The following is a 14489-nucleotide window of genomic DNA, read 5'->3' on the forward strand; positions in this document are numbered from 1 at the left end:
ATAACAAGCCTTGGTCACCTCCTGTTTTCCCAGAAGATCCCCCAAGAACTGCAGTCAGGTCCAACCCAGATTCTTATGGAGCCTCTGCTTTGCCTTGGGACCCAGTGCACATGAAAGCTTGTGTGTGCCTTTCAAGAATGGGTCTCTATTTCCCTCAGTACCATGGAGCTTCTGCACACAAGCCCCACAGGCCTTCAATGCCAGATGATCCAGGGGCTCTTTCTCCCAATGCCAGATTCCCAGGTGTGGGGGCCTGATGTGGAGCTCAGAACTATCACTCCTGTAGGTGAGTCTCTGTGATACAGTTACTTTCCATTCTGTGGGATGCCCACCTGGTGGGTATGGGGTTGCTTATATTGCATAATCACCCCTCCTACCATCTTGATGTGGCCTCCTCTTTGTCTTCTGGAGTAAGATATCTTTTTGAAAGTTTCTAGTCCATTTGGTTGAAGGTTATTCAGCATTTAGTTGTAATTTTGCTGTGTTTATGAAAGAAGGTGAGCTCCAGTCCTTCTATTCTGCCATCTTAATCCCATCTCAATAATTTTGTAGTCTTTTTTTTTTTTTTTTTTTTTTTTTTTGTCTTTTTGCCTTTTTTTCTAGGGCTGCTCCTGTGGCATATGGAGGTTCCCAGGCTAGGGGTCGAATTGGAGCTGTAGCTGCCGGCCTACACCAGAGCCACAGCAATGCGGGATCAGAGCTGTGTCTGCAACCTACGCCATAGCTCATGGCAATGCCAGATCCTTAACCCACCGAGCAAAGCCAGGGACTGAACCTGCAACCTCATGGTTCCTATTCGGATTCGTTAACCACTGCGCCACGACGGGAACTCCCAATTTTGTAGTCTTAAAGCTAGATTTTTTTGTAGTCTTTGTGGCAAATTTTTATGATGGCAGCAGAAAACTGATAGAGTCTACTATGGATAGTTTTAAACAGAAAGGTAAATATATCTTGTATCTTTTCAGAGAAATATGACCTAGGCAAACATCAGCTTTTTTGGCAATGATGGTGTTGATTTAGATGGAGCTTACATTCAACAAAAACATGGGGTCTTTTTCCCATAAGCAGCTGTGAGTATGAATATTTTCCCTTTAAAAATTAAATGCAGAATTGTACATTTAGCCCAGTTCATTTCCATTCTGTTAGATTCAGCCTATCATTCCAGCTGGTTAAGATATTCTGGAGTGTGATTTCAGCTATGCCCTCCCAGTTCTGGGCTATTTCAACTTCTGATCGGCTCCATTGGTGAACATGGCTTGCAGGTTTTTTCAACCACCAGAGTTGATTCTGTTGTTTCCAGTATAGTATAGTTGTTTCCAGTATAGCATAGTGCTCATTTTTGGACTCCCACTGTTTATTGACTCCTACATGTTTTTCAAGACTCAGCTCAAATTCCATGTATTTCCAAGAGACTTGCCTGATAACACAATCAGAAGTGGTTTGTCCCCCTCTGTTCCTATATGAGTTCCTTCTTCATGCTGTTGATAGGGTAAAAACTGACTTACACAGTAACCATCTATTTGTATATTTTTTCTCTTAAATTGCAGACCTTTTGAAGACAAAAAAATTGTGTTTTAAAATTGTATATCCCCTAAAGTCACTGGCAATATGCCTAGTACATAACAGGTGCTTTGTGGAAAACAATGATCAATTTAGCAAGTCCTAATTGAGCCAAGATGCACTGCTCTAAAACATTCATATTTACCTTCTATTGATGTACAAATATATATAAATTATGTACAAAATAAGTACATCATTCTGATACACAAGGAAACAGAAGTTCTTTTGTGGGAAATATCATGGCTCAGAGCAATATGTGTTTACTTCATGGCTCATGAGAATACAGTGCCACATATTTGAAATTATGAGAGCACTAGATCTTGGGCTTTCCAAGAACAGAAAGTGGGTCTTTTATTTTTTTTTTATAGCTGCACCTGTGGCATATGGAAGTTCCTGAGCTAGGGGTTGAGTTGGAGCTGCAGCTAGGGCCTATGCCCACAGCCACAGCAATGCCAGATCTGAGCAGCATCTGCAGCCTATGCTGCAGCTTGAGGCAATTCCAGATCCTTAATCCATTGAATGAGGCCAGAGATCTAACCTGCATCCTCATGGAGACTACATGGTGTTCTTAACCTGCTGAGCCATGACAGGAACTCTAAGAAAGTTGATCTTTAACTCATGAGTCTAGCATGATGCCTAGGATAGAAAATGCATTTAGTCCATTGGATGAGTCATTCAGCTGTGATTGACTGATGTTTCTTTCCATGGCACCAATTCAGCTCACTTACCTCATATTTATTCAGTGTTGTTTTGATGCCATCATAGTGTTGGCTCCAACTGTTAAGCATAGATGGAAGATTAATTAGTTTGGATAGCATTGATAGCCACTGTGGAAACCCTCAACTCAAACTGAACTACATTACAGGGATGCTTATAGTTCCTATAAGAAAAAACCCAGGAGGAGGGCAATTCCAGGGCTGGCTATTCAACTACTCAATGGTATCACAAGGGCCTCTTTACTTTAATCATGGGCCTCTTTACTTTTCTGATCTGTCACCCTTAGGCTAGTTCCTCTTAGGATTACAAAAAGGCTGTCTCATTTTAGTCATGTCTTCTTCCTGCAGAACAAAATGTTATATCATGGAATAAAGAGATTTTGCCACAAACCTCCCAGAAGATTTCCTTTCATATATCAATGTCCAACCAAATGTGGGGGCTTATGCCCATTCAAAACCAACTCTTGGCAAGGCAATGGGATCACCATGCTTGTGATGTGAAACACATGGCTTTGTGGAGAAGGGTATAGTTCTGATCCATAGCAGGGTTCTATTGGAAAGGAGGAAAGTGTTTAATGGTAGAAATTCAATCAACAAAATCTACAGTCACTAAAGCCAGTAACTAAACTATATATATATTTTTTTTCTTTTCCTTAATGTCCCTTTCTGAAGTTAGCCATGCTTCTCTGGAATTATGTTGGGAAAGCAAAAAGTACTTAGTTTTTTCACATCTTCATTATTTGCTTATATCTTAAAATGGAAAAACACATTTGTGCATATACACATATGCACACACACACACTGAGTTGTTGTTTGCCAGTGCAATTCTCATCATAGTTTTTTTTTAAATAAAGAATCTTCATGAGTTGCCAATGTCTTGAGTTTCCATCCTGTGTCAGAATTTATTCTTCTGCCTTCCAAGTAGAGAATGATGGCTTATGGCTCAGATGAAACCTTTGAAATTGGGATCACTTAATGGAAACAGACACTTACCCTTCCAGATAGAGTCAAAATGTTTATCCCACAACTGAAGTTTAACTTCTTTTTGTAATTTTCAAGGAGTTGGTAAAATGGAATGTGAGTTGAGGGGAATGCTCTGGAAGCATTTTTTTTTCTGGCAAAGAAAGAATTGCAGGAGCTTCCTTTACTATTTCTTAAATTTCTACATGAATCTTTTTTAGTTCATTTTTTTCATTATAATTACTGTTATTATTATTAAAGTATAGTTGATTTACAATGTTTTTTCAAGTTCTGTTGTATAAAAAAGTGACCCAATCACACACATTTCCCTATGCTGTATAGTAGGATCCCCTTCTTTTAATTTAAGGATTAAATCAGTAATGAGCCAGTCTTTGCTGTCTTTAAGTCATGACCCTAATTTGAACGTGCAAACACATTTTATATTTTCAAATCATTTTTAGATTCTTTATACTGGGTTCTCAAAATTGCCATATATGGTAGATGAGACCATGTAGGTATATGGGGAAACTGAGTTTCGGAGATGTTAATTGACTTGCCAAGAGTCACAGAACATCTTAGTGACAAAGTACAGTCTTACCATGAGATATTACAGTTTCTAAACTATATCTCCCTGAATCATAAGTGGCCAAAGGAAAATGTGTGCTCCTTCTACTTATTTTTTTTCCCAACTAGTTGAGTGAGATGTGATGGAATAAATTAGGAGCAGATCCTATATCAGAAAGACCTTTCAACTAGTGGAGAGTAGGAAACCTCAAAGCACATTATCAAAGTTGTAGTACCCTGCTTGTTGGTAGGAAAGAGCATTGAAAATAGTCATCTCTCAGAGAGAGGGTGATGTTGCTCATGTTTAAAGGGAAAGGATAACCCTTTCGAGGGTCAGTTGACCTATTTGAGGCTTCAAATAAGAAGAATGTATATAATGGGGAAAGTATATGATGGGCATTTTCTGACACCTCCTGGGAGACCACATGTAGTGGATCTTTGTCTTGGACATGTTAGGGTGGGTTTTTTCTCTCCCTCTAACCTTTTCCTGACTCTGCTTCCAATTCTGGAGCCTTTTTCAAGTAGCAGAGGCTCAACATGCAGACCTTCGGTTCTCCTTTGTGTATCTTACCAGCTTGCACATCTCATCTCCAGGAGTCTTGTTTGTTCACCTTAGGTCATAATTTCCACATTAAGTCACCAATTGGCAATTTGTGTCTTTCTTCAGTAATTAGCTTTCCACTCAGTGAGAGCACAGCTGCAGTGTAAGTCCCATTGATCCAAAGGCAAAATGTGGCTCTCTGCTGTGCTGGCTGGCAGCTTCCTACTGCACCTACAAGCAAATACACAGATCTACTTTATTTTCCAGAAACCAGCCTTGATACTGCCTCCTGTTTCTCAAGACCTGGAATGAGCTGGCAGCACCAGATCGGATGTTATTCTTGGTTTTGGCTCTATTCCTCCCCCCTTTTCCTTCCACACTTGCTTAGAAAATATACCACATCATGAACAGGGTCTACTCTTTGCAACTATTCCTTTGGGTTTTTAAAAAAATTATTATTATTAATATTTTTAAATCTGGAAGCTGTTGGCCCTGATGCTTTCCCCTCATTTGGAAAAGCATGTGGAGAAGCAGGCAGATTGCTACTCCCCACCCCCTAATTATGGAGATGCCAGAGGAAGAGGGATTAAGAATGGGCAGGACACCTTAAATTCCACCTGCAGTGCTCTGGGCCAGAGGTGAGCCAGGCCCACCTGTGTGGAGGTATGCTGACCAGATTTTGTGCAGGATATCTCACTGAAGAGAAGGCTAAAGACTGCAGTCAATAAGCCAGATTAGGCAGCTCATAGAACTAGGCTTAAATCAAAAATGATGAGAAAAGAATTTGTAGAATTCTGATGGAAACATGCATGCCTGTGGTATGGGGTGTGGGAGTATTACATAAAGCACTGTACCGAAGACTGAATCACCACTTAGAATATCGCCATTTTATTTATATAGCTGTGTATTCCATAATGGTGCTATAACCCCCATCTTTCTCATCAAACTGTATCATTTCACCTTATTATTCAATCTAGTGTTTCCTTGCCTTCATCCAAATAGTTAAAAACAGTCTGCTACCAAAACTTTTCTTGACCAGGCAGGCATCACTGGGCAGACAGAGGTTCAAGGCATTTTCTGTATTTTGCTAATCATTTTGGACTGCCATAGATACTGCTCTACTTCCCTAACTTGTGGATTTCTCCCTTTAGCACTTGCTGACTAACCATTCATGCTTGAATTCTGTCACATCAAATTCCATGTTGGGTTCTCCAAGAACCTGCCATTTGCCATGACTTTCCTTCTTTGGGGCACCCGTTTGTTACCCCAGAGCACATTGAAATTTTCTGGGCTTTGCCTTAAGGGATCTAAGTGACTTCTTTAGAAAGAAATGTAGGGGAAAATAAAAGTTAGTTGGATCCAGGATTGAGTGGTTTCTATATTACTTCTTTCTGATCTCAAAAATGTTCCTCCTAGTACAAATGAGTGGAAAGTATGTAAACTTGAGAAGGGAGGAGAGAAGGATAGAAAGATGTGGGACCACTGAGTACTTTGGAGAAAATTTTGTCTATAATAGATGCCACTGCTTCAGAGGAACCCTCAAGTGAACAATTAAAAAATGAATCACATTGATTTCTGAGTCATAACTAGAGTAGAGCCATAACATTTATCATCCAAATGGGACACTTTTTAGTGGAACGTGGACACGAGCTATAATTATTCTAGACAACAGGCATAAACTGGGACTGTCTCTGGTCACCCATCTAAGTGACTGGATGAATGAGCTTTCACTGAGAACCCACTTTGTGTTAGAGGCTGTGTCAGCCTCTTTCATCTCTGCTACCATGTTTAACAGTCACCAAAGCTTTGTGAGGCCAAGAAAGGAATTTCCCTCACATCCTGGTATAAGGGATTGAGACCAGTTGGGACTTCAGCTTTTAGTACTGAAAGATCAAATCTTGGATTTGGGATTTCAAGAAAGAACAGTAATCAGATTAATGGAAAAGACAGCATCCTTTATGATCCTGGTACAGAATTCCAAGTATAAAGAGAACTGATGTCTTTTTAGAGAGGAGATGACAAGGTAATATTACCTTTGGTGACTGGGTTTTTCTTACATGTTTCCACTAATAAGTGGGGTGAAGTGAGAAGAAGGAAAACATATCCATGGACTGCATTTAATTTGGTTCCCAAGTCCTAATTCTGATACATCCAGTTTCATTCCTCAAGGGAAGGCCTGCAGCAAGGAGAAGCTCGTTATAACTTCTATCTTGTGACTTTTCCCTAATCTGCTTCATCCTAATCTGTTCTCAGGATTAAAAAAATAATAATCAGGGAGCATCCAGAGGCCAAGAATATCAACTCCTGCTTCCTCCAATCTCTGCTTTTCAGATAGAACTGGCTCAGAAACTGCAGGACTCAATACCCTCTGCAACCAGGGCCAGGGATGAGCTGGACAGGCTGGGACAGGATTTTGGAAGCAGGAGAGAGGCTGATCTTCGAAAACAGAATGTACTCAAAGCAGTTCTTGGAAAGTCAAAGGAGGTTAGAATTGCAGTTGGCGTTATTTTTCCCTCTGGTGGAGTTAATGACCTTTCTCACTGACGATTCATGGATTGGATGTGAACATCTGTCTCACGGTGGGAAAAAAATGAACAAGGATCTGAATTAAAAATGGAAATCAGAAGCACATTCTCATTGGTCTGGCACTGTTTCCTCACTGGTTTATGTCATATTTGTTCATTTTTAATTAACTTATCCAAGTGTCAATTTTTAGTTCCTCCAAGGCCTTCTTATTCTTTCAGAAATTACAGTCTGAGGAATGAGGGTAGAAGAGGGGGGAATTAAAAGAATAAATACATAAAGTGAGATGAAAGTTTTGATACTACAGAATGTTATGGGAGAACCTAGCATGGACTCCCAACCTAATCCAAATGGTCAAGGGAGGTTTCTTAGGGGAAGTGACATATACACGGACATTTATAGCATTCTTAAGGATCAATCAGGAGTTCCCGTCGTGGTGCAGTGGTTAACGAATCCGACTAGGAACCATGAGGTTGCGGGTTCGGTCCCTGCCCTTGCTCAGTGGGTTAACGATCCGGCGTTGCCGTGAGCTGTGGTGTAGGTTGCAGACGCGGCTCGGATCCTGCGTTGCTGAGGCTCTGGCGTGGGCCGGAGGCTACAGCTCCGATTCGACCCCTAGCCTGGGAACCTCCATATGCCGCAGGAGCGGCCCAAGAAATAGCAAAAAAAAAAAAAAAAAAAAAAAAAAAAAAAAAAGGATCAATCAATGCAAGAGAAAGTGACTGGGGGATGAGAATTCTCAAGGTCTGGGAGTAAGAGATCTTGGCTCATTGAGAAACTTTAAGAGGTTCAATAGGACTGTATCCTATAGGACAAGAAGGCAGGAAGATGGGAGAGACAGTAATTGGTAAGCTTCCATTTCCTCTTTCCTTTTCTTATCATCATAGACCATTAGGACTGAAGGGAACATTAGTACTCATCAATCTTTCCTTTTTGAAATAGGAAAACACAAGTCCAGGGAAGGAAACTGGCTTGTTCAAGGAATACTTTTTCAAATTGGAAGAATACACAAATGTGACTTCTTCAGTTCCCTGTTCTAAGTCCGGTATGTTCTTTTCACGGTCTGGTGGTTTTCCTTTTTGGGGGATAGTTGAAATCATAAAAACATATGACTTAGCATTCTTATACTAGAGACCTATTGAAAATGGGGGGCTTGAGATTATTAAAAGTCAGGCTGAAAAACCTAACTTCTTATGTCCACAGTCATTGATTGTTTTCACAGGATTTAGACTTGTGAGTGATTTGGAAGTGTTTATATTTGAAGTAAATAAAATCTTTGCTCGTTTCATGATTTGTTTTGTTTTGTTTTGTTATGTTTTGTTTGTTTTGCTTTTTAGGGCCATACCTGCGGCGGCATATGGGAGTTCCCAGGCTAGGGGTTGAATCACAGCTGCAGCTGCCAGCCTACACCACAGTCACAGCAACACCAGATTTTTAACCCATTGAGTGGGGCCAAGGATTGAACCTGCATCCTCATGGATACTAGTCAGTTTTGGGTTCGTAACCCACTAAGCCACAATGGGAACTCCATTGTTTCATGATTGGTTGGAACTTTATGGTATGCTAACACCTCTGACCAAGATACTCCATGTGCAAAACAGAGAGGTGTGTGGGGTGGGGTGGGGAGAAGTGAGAGATGGTGAGAGAGCATATATTGTAACTACAAGAAAAGGGGAATTTGTTGACAGTCAACATTTTTTAATTGTCCCTTAAATGTACCATGAAGGATAGTGAGCAGTTAATGAGAAGGGGTGAAGGCCAACTGATCCAAGATACAGAGGAGAGTATAGGTTAGTCTTAGGAAAAGAATAGCAGTCCAATATGGCTGGAACAAAAGGAACATAATAAAATAGCAACAAAATCAGTCTAGAAGTGTAGTTCAGGTGTGGATGATACTGAATTCTGAATGTTGGCCTATTTGGTGGACAAAGGGGGGAAATGGTTTTTAGATAATGAAAAAGTGGGCTGAAAGCAGAACTGGGGGTAGCAATGAGGCTTCAGTGAAGCCAGTGCTGTGCTGCTCAGACCTTTTCAGGACCAAAGAATGAATTCTTCCATCTACCAAGTGCTGCCCCTGAGAGAAGACAGGTGACTTCTGGGAATTGCTTCCCCCGAGGTCACACCCCTTCCCAGGACCTGGTACCCATGTCTCGATGTGGGCACATCTTCAGGGCCTCCCCAGATTCTAAGCTCCATGGGGGTTAAGCTGAGGCCTTTGTTGTGACTGGACCACTGCCCAGCCTTTTCTGACCCATCCTATCTTGCCAACTTCCTTCCCCCAGATATTGACACTAAGCCCACTCCACAATAACCTGCCTCTTCACCACCTAGTTCTGTTTCCTGGGGAACCAGATTTACAATAGAGAAATAAGCAGTGTTTAAGAAGATTGTAAGCCAGGATCCCAATTAATAAACATTAAACGGTAAAGGCTTTACCCTGGAGGTGCTATTGAGCATCTAAATAGAGGGAAGGGATAAGAAGTATTTGGGAATTTTCATCTCATCCCTTTCATCTGTAAGCCCTCTACGACTGAGCTTCTACCAGTTTTCTCCAACTGCTCACCAACAACCTCACAAATGACATGTTTTTTTAGATACTTGGAGGTATAGGTTTCAAACCTGGCAATCTAACAGAATGACCCCTGGGTCTTTCAAAAAATATAGTTTTGTTACCCCACCCCAGAGATCCTGATTCTGGAGTTCTCTGGGGAGGGCCCCAGAAAAATGAAACATATATCACTGCTTTTTAGTTTCAAAAGAACACACTTGCAAGTGCATTTTCTTAGTTGATACAAATACACAGGTGTTGTTCTCATTATTATCCCCACTTAACAAATAAGGAAACTGGGGCTAAGAGAAGTTTAGCAACTTGCCGTAGGGCACCCAGCTAAGTGAAGAGACAGAATCAAGATTAAAGACAAGATCTGACAGCCTCTTGATGTTTTTTCCATTACCCCACACTGCCCCTTTTAGCTCTTGTGAAGCCAGAATCCCCAAAACCTGCCCATGCACGTGTTTATTCCACTCCCCTTGTATTTGCTGAAGCTCTTCCCCCAACCCAACTCCATGCCCTCTGCAGGGAGTTATAATTACATAAATATGAATTACATGGAGAATTGTATAAGAATTTTCAGAAGAAGATCTATTTGTGCACAGTCTTGATAGTAAATTGCCAAAGTGATCAATGAGCCTTAGATTAATGCCTTAAAAAAGGAAGACATATTAAGGATATCTGTGTGTTCAGACTTAGGGGCAGGGATTGATTGAAGAGTTCAACAATTATTTATTGGGTACCAATATCCTAAGAGTTATTATTTACACCTCCATCTCTCTCCCACCTTGCATTCAATCCACCCCATTATCCAGTCTAATCTCTTCTCCCTTTAAGTATCTCTCTAATCCATTTCCTTCTCTTCATCTCTGCAAACACCACCTCAATGTGGGCTTCACCAAGAGTTGACTAACTGATCTCCTCATCAAGTATCTATTCCTTTAAACCCCAACTTCCTACCTTGCAATTGGAATTTCATCTTTGATAAATCTGAACTAGCTTCCCACTCTGATTCCCAAGACCCTTAATGATAAACTGTAAAATTTTAACCCGGCCATACAAAGCTCCATACCTTTTGGCCTCTTTTATTTTTCTGGCCTCACTAGGCCTTTATTTCATGTCATCATGTTCCCCTCTGCCACATGTCCTTTGCACATGCTGTCCCCTCTGCTGAGTATGCTCTTCCCTGTTACTTCCTTTCCTCTTGTCCTTAACTCAAACTCTTCCTTCTGGATTCAGCAGAACCAGTATTTCCTAGGGAAGCCTTCCCTGAGTTCCTCTTACCATATATACAGACTCATTACTTGTATATATGATGAACCCCCTCTTGCTACTTTGCAGCATTTATCACAATTATAATTTTACATTTATCTGACTTTTTAATTAGGATCCATCTCCTCTCCCCTAACCCCAATGTATTAAGTTATCCAAGGGCAGGAATCTGTCTGTCTTTATATACCATTGGATTCCCCAGAGTCCTGCTAAATGCCTGCTACAGAGCAGGCTCTCAATTACTTGTTAAGTAAATAAGTACATCAATCAGTGACTAAATGACCTGGTAGATGCCTGACACTGTTTAAATCCTGGACATTACAAAGGTGAGCACAACAGACCTAGTTTCTGCCTTTGTGGTGTTTCTAGTCTAGTGCTGGGTTAAACGTGGAAATTGAAAAGTCAGGGTATGGCTGTTTGAAATTTGAGCAAGATTCTCCATGACTCTTCCCTAACCTCTTTACACTTTTTATGCTCAATCTGGGTTAGGAGTTGAAATTGAGCAAGATTCTCCATGACTCTTCCCTAACCTCTTTACACTTTTTATGCTCAATCTGGGTTAGGAGTTGAAATTGCAGCTAAGTCTAGGGGTGTTTTCTTTCTAACATTCTCTACAAGGCTCTGACACCAAGATTCAGAAAGAACATGTCCCTTTAGATTCCAAAAGTTTCTGAAAGTGCACATACATTGCTGTTTGGTAGCCCCATATCCTTTCTCCTTTCTTGTTAAATTGTCTCCGTTTTCATTTAGGGACTCATCTGTCCCTTCTGTGCACTCATGATGGGACTGTCTATTGAGTGATGGGCTTATTGCCCAATTACACCAATGAGATCGTTTCTAGGGACATACTGACTTTTCCTAATTGGAATCCCATGGAGAAACTGTAAATGGGTCCCTAGAGCTTCTCAGGGGCCTTTCCCTTCTAAGTCAGTCTATGGGTGCTGGAATAATTCTCTTTGTACAGTCAGTATAAGTATATTCTGTTTCTGGCATCCAACCCTTTTCAATCAGAGGTCCACTGTAGGAGGATTAGGCAAACGACAGCCTGCAGATTGAACCTAGCCTCTGCCTATTTTAACATCTAAAGTTTGGTTGATGCAAGCCACATTTATTAATTTACATAATGCCTTTAATTGTTTTCATGCTACAAACTTAAGTTGAGTAGTTGCTAGAGAAACCATATGGTCCACAAAGACAAAAATATTTACCAAAAAAAGTTCGCTAGCCCCTGCCATAAAGTATGAATCCCCAGCACCGTAAGACATTCGTCGTATATAATTAACTTCTATGTGTCTCGAATGGTACTAGATATGTACCACCCTTGGGAGAGCTGAGAAAATAGTTAAATCACTTTCTATAAGGCCTAGTTTTTCATGAAACCTTGACCAAGAAAGACCGATTTCACCCAGAGTTTCCTAAACATTCCACCAATTGTTTTCTGATCTAATCTTTTAGAACCCTCCTAATATCTATGCTAGCTCTTTCATTATTCTTAAGTAGAGGATGCTATTGGGAGTTGATCAATAAACTGGCAGTGGCCCTAATATTCTAAATCTCTCTGATCTTTGGAAAAGTTCTTTATTTTCTCTATGCCTCAGCTTCATCTTCTACACAATGAAGAGATTGAAATAGGACTTCTAAATTTTCTTCCAGCATTCTGTAATAAACCTCAACAAAGATACAGACAACTAGATATATAAGCAACAATAAAAGAGCCAGTTATAAAATGGACCTGGGAAGAAAAGGGGCATCTAGCCCTATGTATCATAGGGAATAGCATGAACTAGTACGTATTTCTGTGCAAAGGTAGGGGTGGGTGTGTGTGTGTGTGGGTGGGTGTGTGGGTGTGCGTGTGTTTTATAAGATCAGCAAACATCTGCCGTAGTTTGAATGCTGTCTTGTCTGGAGCCAAGGGGAAAAACCAGATGGCCTGCAACTCTCATTTAGTCCCAAATTTAAATCCATAGTAAATAGCCTATTAGTCAGAAATTTGGGGACAGTCCCTAAGCAAAGTTTGTTTTACTCTTTGCTCTCAGACTTGCTCCAAAAGCTCAGTTGAAATTACACCTTAGAAAGTGCCCACTTAAATTCTTTTAACAAGCAATCCCCTCTCAGTAGACACAAGTTTGGGCCTGTCCACTCACCTCAAACAGACCATCCATCTGAATTGTTTGCATCGGCCCCAGGCTACAGGTGGTTTAAAGCACCACTATCAGATTGCTTCTCAATCTTCTCCTCTAGACTAAATAGTCCTGATTTTTGTCAGCAACTTTTCATACTCTAGGGCTCCCTTATTAACTGTGTTTGCACTGAACTGGATTTTTATCCTGCTCCATGCTGTGCTGGCTTTCATTCTTTTAGGAGCTCAGAGGCCAGATCTGGGACTTTCTGGCTCCAGGCCCCCTTTATGCCTTTTAAAAATGTTTTGATGATCATATGTTAAGAGCTAATGACAATCATCTGCCGAGAATGCTCAAGCATAAACTTGCATAGAGTCAGGGAGATTGATGAAATCAACCTCAAAATCCAGAACATCCATCCTATAATTAAGATTCACTAATGTATGGACAAACAGTCAGCAAGACCTATTTATGGCCTCCACAAATTAAAGGGCTCCAAGGAAAAATTCCTTTCTTCTAGAGAGTGATTTTTAAAGAGTGCATTAAATGAATATTTATTGAGCATTTATGTTATGACAGGCATTGTACTAGTTACTGGGATACAGAAGTGAGTATAGAAGATAGGGTCCCTGCCCTCATCATGCTTACAGGCTGTAGGAGGGCAATGGAGAAGAAGAATGTTACAGAAAAATATATAAGCAGTTATAATGAAGTAAGTACTGTGGCAGGAAAAATACTGAGGCCCCCTCGCTCAGAATTAGAAGGAGCAAAAGTGAAAGAGCCATGGTCAGGGACCTGAAATAGTTTCCAGTTGGCTGCCCCAGAGAGCAGAGAGGCTGTGTTGAGAGCACAGCCAACAGAGAAAATTGAGTTGGAAGCATGAAGGACCTTGTGAGCCAGATAAGGAGATGAGAGTACCCTGCATCATTGTCTCTTAACCGGGGGTTATCTGGCTCCCTAGGGGATATTTGACAATGTCTCTCTGTATTTGTGGTAATCACAAGTCAAGAAATTCTACTGGCATCTTTTGAGGCGAGGCCAAGGGTACAGCTAACATGGCAATGTACAGATAAGTTCCCACAATAGAGTTATCCTCCCCAAATGTCAACCATGCCAAGGTTGAGAAGCCCTCCTCTAGAGCAGAGGGTCACCAAAGGAGAGAGCAGCAAAATCAGATTTTTATTTTGTAAATTCTTCTCTGAACAGAGCAAGGTGGGCAGAATGTGTTAGAGGAGAAATATTTTTTTGCAGTCTTGCTGGTGAGAGATGAAATATGAAAAAATCTCCTTCAGCCAGTGGATCTGCTACAGAAACACATTTTGGTTTGCAATGTCAGAATACAGGGCTACCGTAATAATTTGCTTTGCAGTACAGCACAGGGAATTATATTCAGTGTCTTGGGATAGAACATGATGGAAGATAATATAAGGAAAAGAATGTATATGTATGTATGACTGGGTCATTATGCTGTACAGCAGAAATTGACACAGTACTGTAAATGTAAATCAACTATACTCCAATAAAAATAAAATGAAATTTTAAAAAGTTAAAAAATAAAAGGGCTACCATAGGAGATTTTAGGCACACTCTGCCTTGACTACTGAAGGATATCTGCAAAGAAAATAAAGTAAAATAACTATTTTTATCCACACATTTGTATACCTCACTATTCTAGTGTTCTC

At 40.6% G+C, this 14489-nt stretch overlaps 1 long non-coding RNA gene across 1 annotated transcript in view; it reads right to left on the reverse strand.

Annotated features, from left to right (window-relative positions):
• Window positions 1-857: 857 nt before the first annotated feature.
• Window positions 858-14489, reverse strand: part of LOC146396137 (uncharacterized) — a 569893-nt gene continuing 556261 nt past the window's right edge. Inside the window, exon 5 of the long non-coding RNA XR_014830104.1 lies at window positions 858-4572. This is a non-coding gene — a long non-coding RNA (uncharacterized LOC146396137). The remainder of the gene's footprint in view (window positions 4573-14489) is intronic.

This window comes from Sus scrofa, chromosome 15, assembly GCF_054392235.1.
Source record: "Sus scrofa isolate SSC_HxYL_T2T_F1_AM1 chromosome 15, Sscrofa_HxYL_maternal_Yorkshire_Landrace_v2.0, whole genome shotgun sequence".
Classification (NCBI taxonomy): domain Eukaryota; kingdom Metazoa; phylum Chordata; class Mammalia; order Artiodactyla; family Suidae; genus Sus; species Sus scrofa.